This window comes from Tursiops truncatus, chromosome 8, assembly GCF_011762595.2.
Source record: "Tursiops truncatus isolate mTurTru1 chromosome 8, mTurTru1.mat.Y, whole genome shotgun sequence".
NCBI lineage: Eukaryota > Metazoa > Chordata > Mammalia > Artiodactyla > Delphinidae > Tursiops > Tursiops truncatus.
The window spans coordinates 9,512,617-9,531,742 of NC_047041.1; the positions used below are offsets into that span (position 1 = coordinate 9,512,617).

At 37.6% G+C, this 19,126-nt stretch overlaps 1 pseudogene; it reads left to right on the plus strand.

Moving 5' to 3' along the window:
• The first annotated feature begins 294 nt into the window (after nt 1-294).
• LOC101329471 (olfactory receptor 8C8-like) lies at nt 295-1,220 on the plus strand (annotated as a pseudogene).
• Nucleotides 1,221-19,126: the final 17,906 nt, after the last annotated feature.

Here is a 19,126-nt window from a genome sequence, read left to right on the forward strand (position 1 = left end):
CTCTTTTCAGCCCTGATCCTTAACGGACACGGGGGAGAAGGGAGAAAATGACATGCAGAGACACTGGGAGTCTACCAGCATGATTTCTGAACAGAGAAAAACAACAGTAGTAAGGGTAGAAAGGAGAAAATGAGGAATCATCAATCATTGCTTTTTGGATGTCTTAATATATGTCTTTATAAAAGTGAGATTATAAACGAGCAGATCCAGCTCTCCCTTGGAAAACAAAGAGGAAAAGTCCATTGTTAATGTCAGTTTCTACCCCTGTTCCTGCAGATCACAATTGGGCAATTAATGGCTACGGAAAATGCCTACTCTGTGACTGAGTTTATCCTTATGGGATTCACAGACCAACCTGAACTCCAACTACTCGTTTTTCCTGTTTCTGGTGAACTACATGGTCACTGTGGTAGGCAGTTTGTGCTTGATGAATCTAATTTGTCTAAATTCACACCTCCTCACCCCCATGTATTTTTTCGGCTTTAATCTGTCCTTTATTGATCTCTGTTACTCATGTGTCTTTACCCCAAAATGCTAAAGAGATTTATTTCAGAGAAGAACATCATCTCCTTTACAGGATGCATGTCTTAGCTATTTTTTTTCTGATTTTTTGTCAACTCTGAGTGCTATGTGTAGACAGCCATGGCCTGTGATCACTATGTGTCCATCTGTAAGCCACTGCTGTACACAGTCACCATGTCCCCTCAAGTCTGTTCTCTGCTTATGTCTGGTTCATATGTGATGGGGTTTGCTGGTATTGTGGTCCACACAGGGTGTATGATCAGGCTGATCTTCTGTGATTCCAACATCATCAACCATTACCTGTGTGACATCTTCCACCTCCTCCAGCTCTCCTGCAGCAGCACCTTTGCCAATGAACTTGTGGTTTCTGTTGTTGTGGGTACAGTTGTCATGGTATCTAGCTTCAATATCTGTTTCTTATACCTTGATTCTTTTCAACATCCTTCACATACCATCAGATAAAGGTTGGTCCAAAGCCTTCAGCACCATGGCTCCACATAATAACAGCTGGTCTATTCCATAGACTTGGGCTGCTCATTCATGTCAAGCCATCATTTGCTGGGTCTGTGGGTCAGGGGAAATTTTTCTCAGTGTTTTACGCCAATGTAGTACCCATGTTGAACCCTCTCATTTATAGCCTCAGGAACAAGGATGTCAAAATTGCTCTGAAGAAAACCATGAAGAGAATTACAAACTGAGCTGAACCATTTATACCTCCATTTTTGTCTTTTCCTTCTCTTCCTGCTCCACTTTATCCTCTTCCTACTATTCTTTTTTTTTCTTCATTTGTCTTTCTAAATTCTTCTTGGCAGGATTTCTTCTCTAATTTCTTTTATTTTCTTTTATTGCCACATGATGTAACCCCATGGGCCTATTCTTGGACTAGAGGGTCATTCTCAGCCCTTAGTAACCCTATACAAGTTGGAGACAATGGGCCAATAACCTTTCCCATCTAAGGATAACACTACTTACTTCTTTTCTTGTGTCTTTCCCATCCAAGGTAAGCCATGGAGGGGTATGCTGTCTAACCAATTTTTTTCTTTCTTGGTTTCATTACACAGCACCCTTTCCTGTTTCAATGATTTATTACTTACAATTTCATAAAACAGAAGGAATGACAAAAATTGTGGGTATGCTAAACTTGTAAATATTTCCAGAATTTATCAGAGTTCTTTTATTAATCACTCTTATTCTAGATTTTCAGTATGCATATATATATAGCAATTGAATACTTTGTTGAACTAAGGTTCTTTATTCTTGAGAATGCTTGAGAATGTATCAGCTACACTATTCTGCTCACCTTTCACAATACACACCAATAACAAACGCCTCTGTTTATGGTATTGGTCAACTGATATTTTGTCAGAAATGTAATTGAAATTGTTATCAACTTGTCTACATATCTGTGGATTGTGATTGTGATTAAAAATTAACCAATAGTATTTTTGGCTACAGAATAGATTGTCACATGTAATGTCAGGATTCTCTGTCTAACTGCAAAACACGGGTTCACCTTTGCAAAGGAAGATTTATTTCCTGCTTTCAAAACACAAACAATAATATATGGCAAAACCTTGTCCTACTGGACAACATGGTAATTGACTTTCAACATGGTAATTTGAACTCCTCCCTTTTGTCTCTCAGAAGGAAAATCTGTACTCCATAACAGATTACTCCATGGTAATTTGTAATTTGACTCCTCCCTTTTGTCTCTCAGAAGGAAAATTTGTACTCCATAACAGATTACTCCATGGTAATTTGTAATTTGACTCCTCCCTTTTCAACATGGTAATTTGACTCCTCCCTTTTGTCTCTCAGAAGGAAAATCTGTACTCCATAACAGATTACTCCATGGTAATTTGTAATTTGACTCCTCCCTTTTGTCTCTCAGAAGGAAAATTTGTACTCCATAACAGATTACTCCATGGTAATTTGTAATTTGACTCCTCCCTTTTCAACATGGTAATTTGACTCCTCCCTTTTGTCTCTCAGAAGGAAAATCTGTACTCCATAACAGATTACTCCATAATCTGTACTTTAATTCCTATTAAAAGATAAGTCTCCTCATCCTGTTTTATAGATAAGGAAATAGTTATATGACTTAATCAAGATCCTACAGCTAATGATGCAGAGCCCAGTTTTTGAACCCAATGTTCATCTCACAAAGAAATGGAATGAAAGAAAGAATTGTGAAGGGACAGATAGAGCTCCTAGAGCATTGTTTCTGAATGAGTTTGAAAGTGGGAGTTTTCCTCAGCCATGATTGCTGTGGCAGAGGGATGTTCTACAAGGCTCTGGTGCCTAACTAGAAAAGTGTACCTGCTTTTATGCCAATACCATACTGTCCTGATTACTGTAGCTTTGTAGTATAGTCTGAAGTCAGGGAGCCTGATTCCTCCAGCTCCGTTTTTCCTTCTCAAGATTCCTTTGGCTATTCAGGGCCTTTTGTGTTTCCATACAAATTGTGAAATTTTTTGTTCTATTCTGTGAAAAATGCCAGTGGTAGTTTGATAGGGATAGCATTGAATCTGTACATTGCTTTGGGTCATATAGTCATTTTCACAGTGTTCATTCTTCAAATCCAAGAACATGGTATATCTCTCCACCTATTTGTATCATCTTTAATTTCTTTCATCAGTGTCTTATAATTTTCTGCATACATGTCTTTTGTCTCCTTAGGTAGGTTTATTCCTAGATATTTTATTCCTTTTGTTGCAATGGTAAATGGGAGTGTTTCCTTAATTTCTCTTTCAGATTTTTCATCATGAGTGTATAGGAATGCAACAGATTTCTGTGCATTAACTTTGTATCCTGCAACTTTACCAAATTCATTATTTAGCTCTAGAAGTTTTCTGGTAGCATCTTTAGAATTCTCTATGTATAGTATCATTTCATCTGCAAACAGTGACAGCTTTACTTCTTCATTTCTAATTTGTATTCCTTTTATTTCTTTTTCTTCCCTGATTGCTGTGGCTAAAACTTCCAAAACAATGTTGAATAATAGCGGTGAGAGTGGGCAACCTTGTCTTGTTCCTGATGTTAGTGGAAATGGTTTCAGTTTTTCACCACTGAGAACGATGTTGGCTGTAGGTTTGTCGTATATGGCCTTTATTATGTTGAGGAAAGTTCCCTCTATGTCTACTTTCTGGAGGGTTATCATAAATGGGTGTTGAATTTTGTCGAAAGCTTTCTCTGCATCTATTGAGATGATCATATGGTTTTTCTCCTTCAATTTGTTAATACGGTGTATCACATTGATTGATTTGCGTATATTGAAGAATCCTTGCATTCCTGGGATAAACCCCACTTGATCATGGTGTAGGATCCTTTTAATGTGCTGTTGGATTCTGTTTGCTAGTATTTTGTTGAGGATTTTTGAATCTATGTTCATCAGTGATATGGGCCTGTAGTTTTTTATTTGTGACATCTTTGTCTGGTTTTGGTATCAGGGTGATGGTGGCCTCGTAGAATGAGTTGGGGAGTGTTCCTCCCTCTGCTATATTTTGGAAGAGTTTGAGAAGGATAGATGTTAACTCTTCTCTAAATGTTTGATAGAAATCACATGTGAAGCCATCTAGTCCTGGGCTTTAGTTTGTTGGAAGATTTTTAATCACAGTTTCAATTTCTTGCTTGTGATTGGTCTGTTCATACTTTCTATTTCTTCCTCGTTCAGTCTCAGAAGGTTGAGCATTTCTAAGAATTTGTCCATTTCTTCCAAGTTGTCCATTTTATTGGCATATAGTTGCTTGTAGTAATCTCTCATGATCCTTTGTATTCCTGCAGTGTCAGTTGTTACTTCTCCTTTTTTATTTCTAATTCTATTGATTTGAGTTTTCTCCCTCTTTTTCTTGATGAGTCTGGCTAATGGTTTATCAATTTTGTTTATCTTCTCAAAGAACCAGATTTTAGTTTTATTGATCTTTGCTATCATTTCCTTCACTTCTTTTTATTTCTGATCTGATCTTTATGATTTCTTTCCTCTGGCTAACTTTGGGGGGGCTTTTGTTCTTCTTTCTCTAATTGCTTTAGGTGTAAGGTTAAGCATGTATTTGAGATGTTTCTTGTTTCTTAAGGTAGGATTGTATTGCTATAAACTTCCCTCTTAGAACTGCTTTTGCTGCAACCCATAGGTTTTGGGTCATCATGTTTTCATTGTCATTTGTTTCTAGGTATTTTTTGATTTCCTCAGTGATCTCTTGGTTATTAAGTAGTGTATTGTTTAGCCTCCATGTGTTTGTATTTTTTACAGATTTTTTCCTGTAATTGATATCTAGTCTCATAGCGTTGTGGTCAGAAAAGATATTTGAAACGATTTCAATTTTCTTAAATTTACCAAGGCTTGATTTGTGACCCAAGATATGATCTATCGTGGCGAATGTTCCAAGAGCACTTAAGAAGAATGTGTTGTTTTTGGATGGAATGTCCTATAAATATCAATTAAGTCCACCTTGTTTAATGTATCATTTAAAGCTTGGTTTCCTTATTTATTTTCATTTTGGACGATCTGTCCATTGGTAAAGTGGGGTGTTAAAGTCCCCTACTATGATTGTGTTACTGTCAATTTCCCCTTTTGTGGCTGTTAGTATTTGCCTTATGTATTGAAGTGCTCCTATGTTGGGTGCATATATATTTACAATTGTTATATCTTCTTTTTGGATTGTTAAATCTTTTTTCACACTGTATGACAGTCTCTAGATCCATCCACGTCTCTACAAATGACCCAATTTCATTCCTTTTTATGGCTGAGTAATATTCCATTGTATATATGTACCACATCATCTTTACCTATTCATCTGTCAATGGGCATTTACGTTGCTTCCATGACCTGGCTATTGCAAACACTGCTGCAATGAACATTGGCATGCATGTGTCTTTTTGAATTATGGTTTTCTCTGGGTATATGCCCAGGAGTGGAATTGCTGGATCATATGGTAATTCTATTTTTAATTTTTTAAGGAACCTCCATACTGTTTTCCATAGTGGCTCTATCAATTTACATTCCCACCAACAGTGCAAGGGGGCTCCCTTTCCTCCACACCCTCTCCAGCATTTGTTGTTTGTAGATTTTCTGATGATGCCCATTCTAACTGGTGTGAGGTGATGCCTCATTGTAGTTTTGTTTTTTTGTTTTTTTTGTTTTTTTTTTGGTTTTTTTTTTTTTCGGTATGTGGGCCTCTCACTGTTGTGGCCTCTCCCATCGTGGAGCACAGGCTCCAGACGCGCAGGCTCAGCGGCCATGGCTCACGGGCCCAGCCGCTCCGCGGCATGTGGGATCTTCCCGGACCGGGGCACGAACCCACGTCCCCTGCATCGGCAGGCAGACTCTCAACCACTGCGCCACCAGGGAAGCCCCTCATTGTAGTTTTGATTTGCATTTCTCCAACAATTAGTGATGTTGAGCAGCTTTTCATGTGCCTCTTGGCCATCTGTATGTCTTCCATGGAGAAATGCCTATTTAGGTCTTCTGCCCATTTTTGGATTGGGTTGTTTTTTTAATATTGAGCTGCATGAGCTGTTTATATATTTTATAGATTAATCCTTTGTTGATTCATTTACAAATATTTTCTCCCATTCTCAGGGTTGTCTTTTCATCTTGTTTAGGATTTCCTTTGCTGTGCAAAGGCTTTTAAGTTTCATTAGTTCCCATTTGTTTTTGTTTTCATTTCCATTACTCTAGGTGGTGGATCAAAAAGGATCGTCCTCTAATTTATGTCAAAGAGTGTTCTTCCTATGTTTTCTCTAAGAGTTTTATAGTGTCCAGTCTTACATTTAAGTCTCTAATCCATTTTGAGTTTATTCTTGTATATGGTGTTAGGGAATGTTCTAATTTCATCCTTTTACATGTAGCTGTCCAGTTTCCCCAGCACTGTCTTTTCTACATTGTATACTCTTTGTCATACATTAGTTGACCATAGGTGTGTGGATTTATCTCTGAGCTTTCTATTTTATTCCATTGATCTATATTTCTGTTTTTGTGCCAGTTCCATATTGTCTTGATTACTGTAGTTTTATATTATAGTCTGAAGTCAGAGACTCTGATTTCTCCAGCTCCGTTTTTTTCCCTCAAGACTGCTTTGGCTATTCAGGGTCTTTTGTGTCTCTATACAAATTTTAAGATGTTTAGGTCTAGTTCCGTAAAAACTGCCATTGGTAATTTGATAGGGATTGCATTGAATCTGTAGATTGCTTTGGGTCATATAGTCATTTTCACAATATTGATTCTTCCAATCCAAGAACATGGTGTATCTCTCCATCTGTTGGTATCATCTTTAATTTCTGTCAACAGTGTCTTATAGTTTTCTGCATACAGATCTTTTGTCTCCCTAGGTAGGTTTATTCCTAGGTATTTTATTCGTTTTGTTACAATGGTAAATGGCAGTGTTTCCTTAATTTCTCTTTCAGATTTTTCATCATTAGTGTATAGGAATGCAAGAGATTTCTGTGCATTAATTTTGTATCTTGCAACTTTACCAAATTCATTGATTAGCTCTGGCAGCTTTCTGGTGGCATCTTTAGGATTCTCTATGTATAGTATCATGTCATTTGCAAACAGTGACAGCTTTACTTCTTCTTTTCCCATTTGGATTCCTCTTATTTCTTTTTCTTCTCTGATTGCCGTGGCTAGGATTTCCAAAACTATGTTGAATAATAGTGGTGAGAGTGGACATCCTTGTCTTGTTCCTGACCTTACAGGAAATGCTTTCAATTTTTCACCATAGAGAATAATGTTTGCTGTGGGTTTGTCGTATATAGCCTTTATTATATTGAGGTAGGTTCCCTCTATGCCCACTTTCTGGAGAGTTTTTATCATAAATGGGTATAGAATTTTGTCAAAAGATTTTTCTGCATCTATTGAGATTATCACTTGGTTTTTATTCTTCAATTTGTTAATATGGTGATTCACATTGATTGATTTACGTATATTGAAGAATCCTTGCATCCTTGGGATAAATCTCACTTGCTCATGGTGTATGATCCTTTTAATGTGTTGTTGGATTCTGTTTGGTAGTATTTTGTTGAGAATTTTTGCGTCTATATTCAGCAGTGATATTGGTCTGTAATTTTTTTCTTTTTTTTGTAGTATCTTTGTCTGGTTTTGGTATCAGGGTGATGGTGGCCTCATAGAATGAGTTTGGGAGTGTTCCTTCCTCTGCAATTTTTTTGGAAGAGTTTGAAAAGGATGGGTGTTAGCTCTTCTCTAAATGTTTGATAGAATTCACCTGTGAAGCCATCTGGCCCTGGACTTTTGTTTGTTGGAAGATTTTTAATCACACTTTCAATTTCATTGCTTGTGATTGGTCTGTCCATATTTTCTATTTCTTCCTGGTTCAGTCTTGGATGGTTATACCTTTTGACGAATTTGTCCATTTCTTCCAGGTTGTCCATTTTATTGGCATACAGTTGCTTGTAGTAGTCTCTTAGGATGCTTTCTATTTCTGCAGTGTCTCTTCTTTTTCATTTCTAATTTTATTGACTTGAGTCCTCTCCCTCTTTTTCCTGATAAGTCTGGCTAATGGTTTATCAATTTTGTTTATCTTCTCAAAGAACCAGCTTTTAGTTTTATTCATCTTTGCTATTGTTTTCTTTGTTTCTATTTCATTTATTTCTGCTCTGATCTTTATGATTTCTTTCCTTCTGCTAACTTTGGGTTTTGTTTGTTCTTCCTTCTCTAGCTCCTTTAGGTGTAAGGTTGGATTGTTTATTTGAGATTTTTCTTGTTTCTTGGTGTACGCTTGTATAGCTATAAACTTCACACTTAGAACTACTTTTGCTGCATCCCATAGGTTTTGGATCATCATGTTTTCATTGTCATTTCTCTCTAGGTATTTTTTGATTTCCTCTTTGATTTCTTCAGTGATCTCTTGGTTATTTAGTAACGTATTGTTTAGCCTCCATGTGTTTGTGTTTTTTAACGTTTTTTTCCCTGTACTTGATTTCTAATCTCATACTGTTGTGGTCAGAAAAGATGCTAGATATGATTTCAATTTTCTTAAATTTACTGAGGCTTGATTTCTGACCCAAGATGTGATCTATCCTGGAGAATGTTCCATGTGCACTTGAGAAGAAAGTGTAATCTGCTGTTTTTGGATGCAATGTCCTATAAATATCAATTAAATCTATCTCGTCTATTGTGTCATTTAAGGCTTCTGTTTCCTTGTTTTCATTTTGGATGATCTGTCCATTGGTGTAACTGAAGTGTTAAAGTCCCCCATTATTATTGTGTTACTGTCGATTTCCTCTTTTATAGCTGTTAGCAGTTGCCTTATGTATTGAGGTGCTCCTATGTTGGGTGCATATATATTTATAATTCTTATATCTTCTTCTTGAATTGATCCCCTGATCATTATGTAGTGTCCTTCCTTGTCTCTTGTAACATTAAAGTCTATTTTATCTGAGTATTGCTACGCCCAGTTTCTTTTGATTTCCATTTGCATAGAATATCTTTTTCAATCTCCTCACTTTCAGTCTGAATTTGTCCCTAGGTCTGAAGTGGTCTCTTGTAGACAACATTATATATGGGTATGTTTTTATATCCATTCAGCACGCCTCTGTCTTTTGGTGGAGCATTTAATCCATTCACGTTTAGGGTAATTATCGATATGTATGTTCCTATTACCATTTTCTTAATTGTTTTGGATTTGTATTTGGCGGTCCTTTTCTTCTCTTGTGATCCCACTTAGAGAAGTTCCTTTACCATTTGTTGTAAGCTGGTTTGGTGGTGCTGAATTCTCTTAGCTGTTGCTTGTCTGTAAAGCTTTTGATTTCTCCATCGAATCTGAATGAGATCCTTGCCAGGTACAGCCATCATGGTTGTAGGTTCTTCCCTTTCATCACTTTAAGTATATCATGCCACTCCCTTCTGACTTGCAGAGTTTCTGCTGAAAAATCAGCTGTTAACCTTATGGGAGTTCCCTTGTATGTTACTTGTCGTTTTTCCCTTGCTGCTTTTAATATTTTTACTTTGTATTTAATTTTTGAGAGTTTAATTAATATGTGTCATGGTGTGTTTCTCCTTGGATTTATCCTGTATGGGACTCTCTGGTCTTCCTGGACTTGATTAACTATTTCCTTTCCCGTATTAGGGACGTTTTTGACTATAATATCTTCAAATATTTTCTCAGTCCCTTTCTTTTTCTCTTCTTCTTCTGGGACCCCTAATATTTGAATGTTGGTGCAGTTAATGTAGTCCCAGAGATCTCTGAGACTGTCCTCAATTCTTTTCATTCTTTTTTCTTTATTCTGCTCTGCAGTAGTTACTTCCACTATTTTATCTACCAGGTCACTTATCCGTTCTTCTTCCTCAGTTATTCTGCTATTGATCCCTTCTAGAGAATTTTTAATTTCATTTATTGTTTTGTTCACCAGTTTGTTTGCTCTAGTTCTTCTAGGTCCTTGTTAAACATTTCTTGTATATTCTCCATTCTATTTCCAAAGTTCTGGATCATCTTTACTATCATCATTCTGAATTCTTTTTTAGTTAGACTGCCTATTTCCTCTTCATTTCTTAGGTCTGGTGGGTGTTTGCCTTGGTTATTCATCTGTTGTGTGTTTGCCTTGGTCTTTCATCTGTTGTGTGTTTCTCTGTCTTCTCGTTTTGCTTAACTTATTGTGTTTGGGGGGTCTCCTTTTTGCAGGCTGCAGGTTCGTAGTTCCCATTGTTTTTGCTGTCTGCTCCCAGTGGCTAAGGTTGGTTCAGTGGGTTGTGTAAGCTTCCTGGTGGAGGCGACTAGTGCCTGTATTCTGGTGGATGAGGCTGGATCTTGTCTTTCTGGTGGGCAGGTCCACGTCTGGTGGTGTGTTTTGGGGTGTCTGAGACCTTATTATCATTTTAGGCAGCCTCTCTGCTAATGGGTGGGGTTATGTTCCTGTCTTGCTAGTTCTTTGGAATAGGGTGTCCAGCACTGTAGCTTGCTGGTCGTTGAGTGCAGCTGGGTCTTGGCATTGAGATGAAGATCTCTGGGAGATTCTTGCCATTTGATATTACGTGCAGCTGGGAGGTCTCTTGTGGACCAGTGTCCTGAACTTGGCTCTCCCACCTCAGAGGCACATCCCTGATGCCTGGCTGCAGCACCAACAGCCTGTCATCCACACAGCTCAGAATAAAAGGAAGAAAAGAAAGAAAGAAAGAAAGAAAGAAGATAAAATAAAATAAAATAATTAAAATAAAAAATTTTAATAAAAAAAAACAAGAAAGAGAGCAACCAAAGCAAAAAACAAATCCACCAATGATAACACGTGCTAAAAACGATACTTAAAAAAAACAAAAAAAAAAATGACAGAGAGAACCCTATGGTAAAAGCAAAACTACACAGACAAAATCACACACAGAATCATACACATACACTGGAAGAGAAAAAGGGGGAAAATATCTATCTATCTATATATATGCAAAATATAAATTATATATTTAATATATATTAAATATATAATATGTATATAAAATATGTTATATATTAAATATATACATATATTATATATGTGTGTGTGTGTGTGTATATATATATATATATGTGTGTGTATATATATATATATATATTGCTCCCAAAGTCCACCTCCTCAATTGGGGAAGATACATTCTCTATTCAGGTATTCCACAGCTGCAGTGTACATCAAGTTGACTGTGGAGATTTAATCTGCTGCTCCTGAGGCTGCTGGGAGAAATTTCCTTTTCTGTTCTTTGTTCACACAGCTCCTGGAGTTTAGCTTTGGATTTGGCCCTGCCTCTGCGTGTAGGTCGCCTGAAGGCATCTGTTCTTCGCTCAGACAGGACAGGGTTAAAGGAGGAGCTGATTTGGGGACTCTGGCTCACTCAGGCAGGGGGGAGGGAAGGCTATGGAATGCGGGGCAAGCCTGCGGCGACAGAGGCCACCATGACGTTGCACCACCATGAGGCGTGCCATGTGTTCTCCCGAGGAAGTTTTCCCTGGATCATGGGACCCTGGCAGTGGTGGGCTGAACAGGCTCTCAGGACGGGAGGTGTGAATAGTGACGTGTGCTTGCACATAGGCTTCTTGGTGTCTGTAGCAAGCATACATATTGTCTCGTGCCCGTCTCTGGGGTCCGCACTGATAGCTGCAGCTCGCGCCCGTTTCTGGAGCTCCTTTAAGCCACACTCTTAATCCCCTCTCCTCACGCACCAAGAAACAAAAAGGCAAGAAAAAGTCTCTTGCCTCTTCGGCACCTCCAGAAGTTTTCCCGGACTCGCTCCCAGCTAGCTGTGGCGCACTAGCCCCTTCAGGCTGTGTTCACACAGCCAACCCCAGTCCTCTCCCTGGGATCCGACCTCCGAAGCCGGAGCCTCAGCTCCCAGCCCCCACCTGTCCCGGCAGGCGAGCAGACAAGCCTCTCAGGCTGGTGAGTGCTGGTCGGCACTGATCCTCTATGCAGGAATCTCTCCGCTTTGACCTCTGCACCCCCGTTGCTGCGCTCTCCTCTGTGGTTCTGAAGCTTCCCCCCTCCGCCACCACCCCCCCATCTCTGCCCGTGAAGGGCCTTCCTAGTGTGTGGAAAGCTTTCCTCCTTCACAGCTCGCTCCCACTGGTGCAGGTCCTGTCCCTATTCTTTTGTCTCTGTTTTTTCTTTTTTCTTTTGCCCTACCCAGGTACGTGGGGAGTTTCTTGCCTTTTGGGAGGTCTGAGGTCTTCTGCCAGCGTTCAGTAGGTGTTCTGTAGTAGTTGTTCCACATGTAGATGTATTTCTGATGTATTTGTGGGGAGGGAGGTGATCTCCACGTCTTACTCTTCCACCATCTTGAAGCTCCTCCTATCACTCACTTCTTTTAGAACAAGTTCCCACAGGTCAACAGCCTGCAGACACATGGCTGACAGGACTGTCCTAGATCACAACCCACCTTCCTGCCTCAAGCCAGACCACCTCTCTCATTTCATTCTTTTAATATTATCTTTCTCAGAGGAAAAGTCTTTAATTTTGATAACATCCAGTTTATTTAAAATTTTATGGACCATTTCTTTTCTCTCACATTTTAGGAGAGTGAAAAATAATTACCCAATTTTTCTTCCACATTATATGTATAATATCTTTTGCAGTTTTAAAAATAAGATATATGTATATCTCAAGGATCTTAATTTGATTTTTTTAAATGTTCTTAAAGCCTTCTTGGGATATTCCAAACAATTTTTTTTCCTTTTAATTCAAATATTGTCTAAGACAAAAGTCCCCATCAGAGGGAGCTGTTTACTAAGATTCTCACTGAAGCAATTTCCAATTGACAATAATTCCCTTCACTGATAGAGACCTACTTAGACCACATAACACTGTGGCCTAATTCATAGGGAAAATGAATATAGATTAATTTTTCACACTGTTCCAGTACTGATATGAAAGAAAATTATTATTTTAGGACAGTTAAAATTATAAGAAGGCTTTCTCCTAAAGACCCAGTGTTCCTTTTCTCCTTTAACAAGAGTTATGTTCTAGACTGTTTAGAGAATTTATGAACTAGCAAATCTCAGAGGGAACGTTTTTCCTTAAGTGAGTAATTGATAGGAGAGTTAATAGCCAAAATAAGGTAAAGTCCAGATTCCTGCATTTCTCTTTAAATAATAAATGTACTGTCCCATTGCAGGATTTGCTGGGATATATTTCTGAGTTCTATTGTCCAGAAATGCAATTGTTCATTGCCTTTGTACCCAGCTTCAATATGTCTGGCTTCATGCATGAACTGAGTGAAAGGCCTTCAACAAGTTTCAGAATTTCCTACAAATTCTCTACATAAATTGTTTTGACAGAGAAATTATAATCTTTACAAACAAGCAAAAGTTAAGAGAATTGCGCAACACCAACCCAGCTTTACAACAAATGCTAAAGAAACTCCTCTAGGGAGGATACACAAGAGAAGGAAAAGACCTACAATGACAAACCCAAAACAATTAAGAAAATGGTAATGGGAACATACATATTGATAATTACCTTAAATGTAAATGGATTAAACACTCCAACCAAAAGACATAGACTGGCTGAATGGATACAAAAGCACGACCCATGTATATGCTGTCTACAAAGACCCACTTCAGACCTAGGGACACATACAGACTGAAAGTGAGGAGATGGAAAAAGATAATCCATGCAAATGGAAATCAACAGAAAGCTGGAGTAGCAATTCTCATATCAGACAATATAGACTTTAAAATGAAGTCTATTACAAGAGACAGGGAAGGACACTACATAATGGTCAAGGAATCAATCCAAGAAGATATAACAGTTGTAAATATTTATGCACCCAACACAGGAGCACCTGAATACATAAGGCAAATGTGAACAGCCATAAAAGGGAAAATTGACAGTAACACAATAATACTAGGGGACTTTAATACCCCACTTTCACCAATGGACAGATCATCCAAAATGAAAATAAATAAGGAAACACAAGCTTTAAATGACAAATTAAGAAAGATGGACTTAATTGATAATTACAGGACACTCCATCCAAAAACAACAGAATACACTTTCTTCTCAAGTGCCTATGGAACATTCTCCAGGATAGATCATATCATGGGTCACAAATAAAGCCTTGGGAAATTTAAGAAAACTGAAATCATATCAAGTACCTTTTCTGACCACAACAGTATGAGACTAGATATCGATTACAGAAAAAAACTAAAAAATACAAACACATGGAGGCTAAACAATGTAGTAATAAATAACCAAGAGATCACTGAATAAATCAAAGAGGAAATAAAAAAATACCTAGAAACAAATGACAATGAAAACACGATGACCCAAAACCTATGGGATGCAGCAAAAGCAGTTCTAAGAGGGAAGTTTATAGCAATACAACCCTACCTCAAGAAACAAGAAAAATCTTAAATAAACAACCTAACCTTACTCCTAAAGCAACTAGAGAAAGAAGAACAAAAAAACCCCAAAGTTAGCAGAAGAAAAGAAATCATAAAGATCAGATCAGAAATAAATGAAAAAGAAATAAAGGAAATGATAGCAGAGATCAGTAAAGCTAAAAGCTGGTTCTTTGAGAAGATAAACAAAACTGGTAAACCACTAGCCAGACTCATCAGGAAAAAGAGGGAGAGGACTCAAATCAATAAAATTAGAAATGAAAAAGGAGAAGTTACAAGAGACATGGCAGAAATACAAAGCATTTCAAGAGACTACTACAAGCAACTCTATGCCAATAAAATGGGCAACCTGGAAGAAATGGACAAATTCTTAGAAAAGTATAACCATCCAAAACTGAACCAGGAAGAAATAGAAAATATGAACAGACCTATCACAAGCAATGAAATTGAAACTGTAATTAAAATCTTCCAACAAACAAAAGTCCAGGACCAGATGGCTTCACAGGTGAATTCTATCAAATATTTAGAGACGTGCTAACACTTATCCTTCTCAAACTCTTCCAAAATATAGCAGAGGGAACACTCCCAAACTCATTCTACGAGGCCACCATCACCCAAACCAGATAAAGATGTCACAGAGAAAGAAAACTACAGGCCAATATCACTGATGAACATAAAAGTACAAATCCTCAACAAAATACTTGCATACAGAATCCAACAGCACATTAAAAGGATCATAAACCATGACTAAGTGGGGTTTAACCCAGGGATGCAAGGATTCTTCAATATAGGCAAATCAATCAACGTGATACACGATATTAACAAATGGAAGGAGAAAAACCATATGATCATCTCAATAGATGCAGAGAAAGCTTTCGACAAAATTCAACACCCATTTATGATAAAATCCCTCCAGAAAGTAGGCATAGAGGGAACTTTCCTCAACATAATAAGGGCCATATATGACAAACCCACAGTCAACATCGTGCTCAATGGTGAAAAACTGAAAGCATTTCCACTAAGATCAGGAACAAGACAAGGTTGCACACTCTCACCACTCTTATTCAGCATAGTTTTGGACGTTTTAGCCACAGCAATCAGGGAAGAAAAAGAAATAAAAGGAATCCAAATAGGAAAAGAAGAAGTAAAGCTGTCACTGTTTGCAGATGACATGGTTCTATACATAGAGAATCCTAAAGATGCTACCAGAAAACTACTAGAGCAAATCAATGAATTTGGTAAAGTAGCAGGATACAAAATTAATGCACAGAAATCTCTTGCATTTCTATACACTAATGATGAAAAATCTGAAAGTGAAATTAAGAAAACACTCCCATTTACCATTGCAACAAAAAATAAAATACCTAGGAATAAACCTAACTAAGGAGACAAAAGACCTGTATGCAGAAAACTATAAGACACTGATGAAAAAAATTGAAGATGATACAAATAGATGGAGAGATATACCATGTTCTTGGATTGGAAAAATCAACATTGTGAAAATGACTATACGACCCAAAGCAATCTACAGATTCAATGCTATCCCTATCCAACTACCACTGGTATTTTTCACAGAACAAGAACAAAAAATTTCAAAATTTATATGGAAACACAAAAGACCCCGAATAGGCAAAGCAATCTTGAGAAAGAAAAACTGAGCTGGAGGAATCAGGCTCCCTGACTTCAGACTATACTACAAAGCTACAGTAATCAAGACAGTTATGGTACTGGCACAAAAACAGAAAGATAGATTAATGGAACAGGATAGAAAGTCCAGAGATAAACCCGCACACCTATGGTCACCTTATCTTTGATAAAGGAGGCAAGAGTATACAATGGTTAAAAGACAGCCTGTTCAATAAGTGGTGCTGGGAAAACGGGACAGCTACATGTAAAAGAATGAAATTAGAACACTCCCTAACACCATACAGAAATATAAACTCAAAATGGATTAAAGACCTAAATGTGAGGACAGACACTATCAAACTCTTAGAGGAAAACATAGGCAGAACACTCTATGACATAAATCACAGCAAGATCCTTTTTGAGAAAAAAAGACATGGAAATAAAAACAAAAATGAACAAATGGGATCTAATGAAACTTAAAACTTTTGCACAGCAAAGGAAACTATAAACAAGAGGAAATGACAACTCTCAGAATGGGAGAAAATATTTGCAAGTGAAGCAACTGACAAAGAATTAATCTCTAAAATTTACAAGCAGTTGTTGCAGCTCTGTATCAAAAAATCAAACAACCCAATCCAAAAATGAGAAGACGACCTAAATAGACATTTCTCCAAAGAAGATATACTAATGGGCAACAAACACATGAAAGGATGCTCAACATCACTAATCATTAGAGAAATTCAAATCAAAACTACAATGAGGTATCACCTCACACCAGTCAGAATGGATCATCAAAAAATCTACAAACAATAAATAATGGAGAGGATATGAAGAAAAGGGAACCCTCTTGCACTGTTGGGGGAATGTAAGTTGATACAGCCACATGGAGAACAGTATGGAGGTTCTTTAAAAAACTAAAAATAGAACTACCATATGACCCAGCAATTCCATTATTAGGCATATACCCTGAGAAAAGCATAATTCAAAAAGAGTCACGTACCACAATGTTCATTGCAGCACTATTTACAATAGCCAGGACGTGGAAGCAACCTAAGTGTCCCTGACAGATGAATGGATAAAGAAAATGTGGTACATATATACAATGGAATATTAGCCATAAAAAGAAATGAAATTGAGTTATTTGTAGTGAGGTGGATGGACCTAGAGTCTGTCATACACAGTGGAATAAGTCAGAAAGAGAAAAACAAATACAGTATGCTAACACATATATATGGAATCTAAAAATTAAAAAATGGTTCTGAAAACTTAGCGGCAGGACGGTAATAAAGATGCAGATGTAGAGAATGGACTTGAGGACACGGGGAGGGGGAAGGGTAATCTGGGATGAAGTGAGAGAGTGGCATGGACATATACACACTACCAAATGTAAAACAGATAGCTAGTGGGAAGCAGCCGCATAGCACAGGGAGATCAGCTCGGTGCTCTGTGACCACCTAGAGGCGTGGGATAAGGAGGGTGGAGGGAAACACAAGGCAGGGGGACATGGGGATATGTGTATACATATAGCTGGTTCACTTTGTTATACAGCAGACAGTAACACAACATTGTAAAGCAATTATACTCCATAAAGATGTTTTTAAAATGTCACAAGACACGTCAAATGGAAAGGTAAAGAACATTCCGAAGACATCAAGGAAACATGAGGTCCCAACTGAGATATGATAGGAATATTGGAATTATCAGAGAGGAAATTTTAAATAATTAAGAATATTTACTCAGGCACAGCGTTTTCGGTTTTTTTTTTCTGCTTTGTTTTTTTAAAAAATCTGTTTAATAAAGGTCTGAAACAGAGTATTTATTGAGGTCTCTTTATACTAAGGTCTTTGACTATGAACACTTAGAAAACTCTGATTGACTTTGAAATCCATATTATGCGTTGTGGCATTCTTCTGTCTTTCACTAACAGAAGTCATAGAAACAATGATCAGTGAAGGTGAGTCAGAATAGTTCTTACAGATGTCAACTGACAGCTTGATGGTTTCCAGGCATTCTTTTTCTTGAACAATATAAATGGATATCTAGAGAATAATGCTGATCCATGATTTTGTTACTCTTAGGTGGGCTTAAGAGTTTCACACATGACGTATTAAAAGCTGTATTCTTCACAAATAACAGATCATCATGAAAGGGTAGATGTTTGCAATAGGAAGTGTATAGCCCACAAGAGCCTCCCAAAGCCTAGTGAACCAGCCTAGGCAGAAGCATAGCCAAGCAAATCACCCCCTTGTTCAAAACTTTACAGAATGATCCCAAGAAGGAAAAAAAATCCAGAGTCTCAGTCTGGCTCTGTCTTCTGTATTTATTATATTCTTTATTGTATATTGCTATGGACAAAGAAGAATGAACTTGTTACCTCCAAAGTTCTTTCTGTTTATTTCAAGCTTTAGGAAAATTGGAATCTGCAGTAGAAGGGATTATATTATACATTTAAGGACTATAACACATGGTCTAAGTGACTAACAAAGAGTATCAATGTCTTTTGGGGAAAACTTGAAAAGGTTATAGTTAATGATTTCATTTTCATTTCTGCCTAGAGACAACAGGCTGACTGATGGCTTCTTCTTAGTTTTGTGCTTCTAGGATTTTTTTTCACCTTCCATCATCCCTGCTCTGTGGTCTTTACCACAACAGTCTCAACTCTGTTATTTCCTGGGACTGAAAATGAACTCTTCCTGGAATCCACGATTCATCTACAAGGCCTGTGCTTCAAAGAGCTCACTGCAGAGCTTTGCCTTGGCTTCTCAGGAGACTAGGAACTGTGAGATTTATTATAAAGTTGTATAGTCTACTTGAATTCTTAGAGGATGCTAAAACAGTTAATCATTGAGGAAAATTAAATCTGGAATGTATTAGTCATAAACTCACAGGCTTCAATCCTCTCAGGGTATGAGTTCAAATCAGGAAAGGAGTATTTAAACTGAGTCTAAATTATTTTCAGTTCCTATCATTATGCAACAATGATGTCTTAATTTTGACTCCTTTTCTGTTCTTGAAGGATGATTTACATTCGGTTCCATTGTAGCCATCTAATTTCTACACCTAGAACAAACCTTAGAATATCCATTCATAGTGATATAGATGCACTCTTTCTTGCTCCTGGACCCACTCACTTCCTTGTTATGGGTAGAAAGGAGACTTTTTCA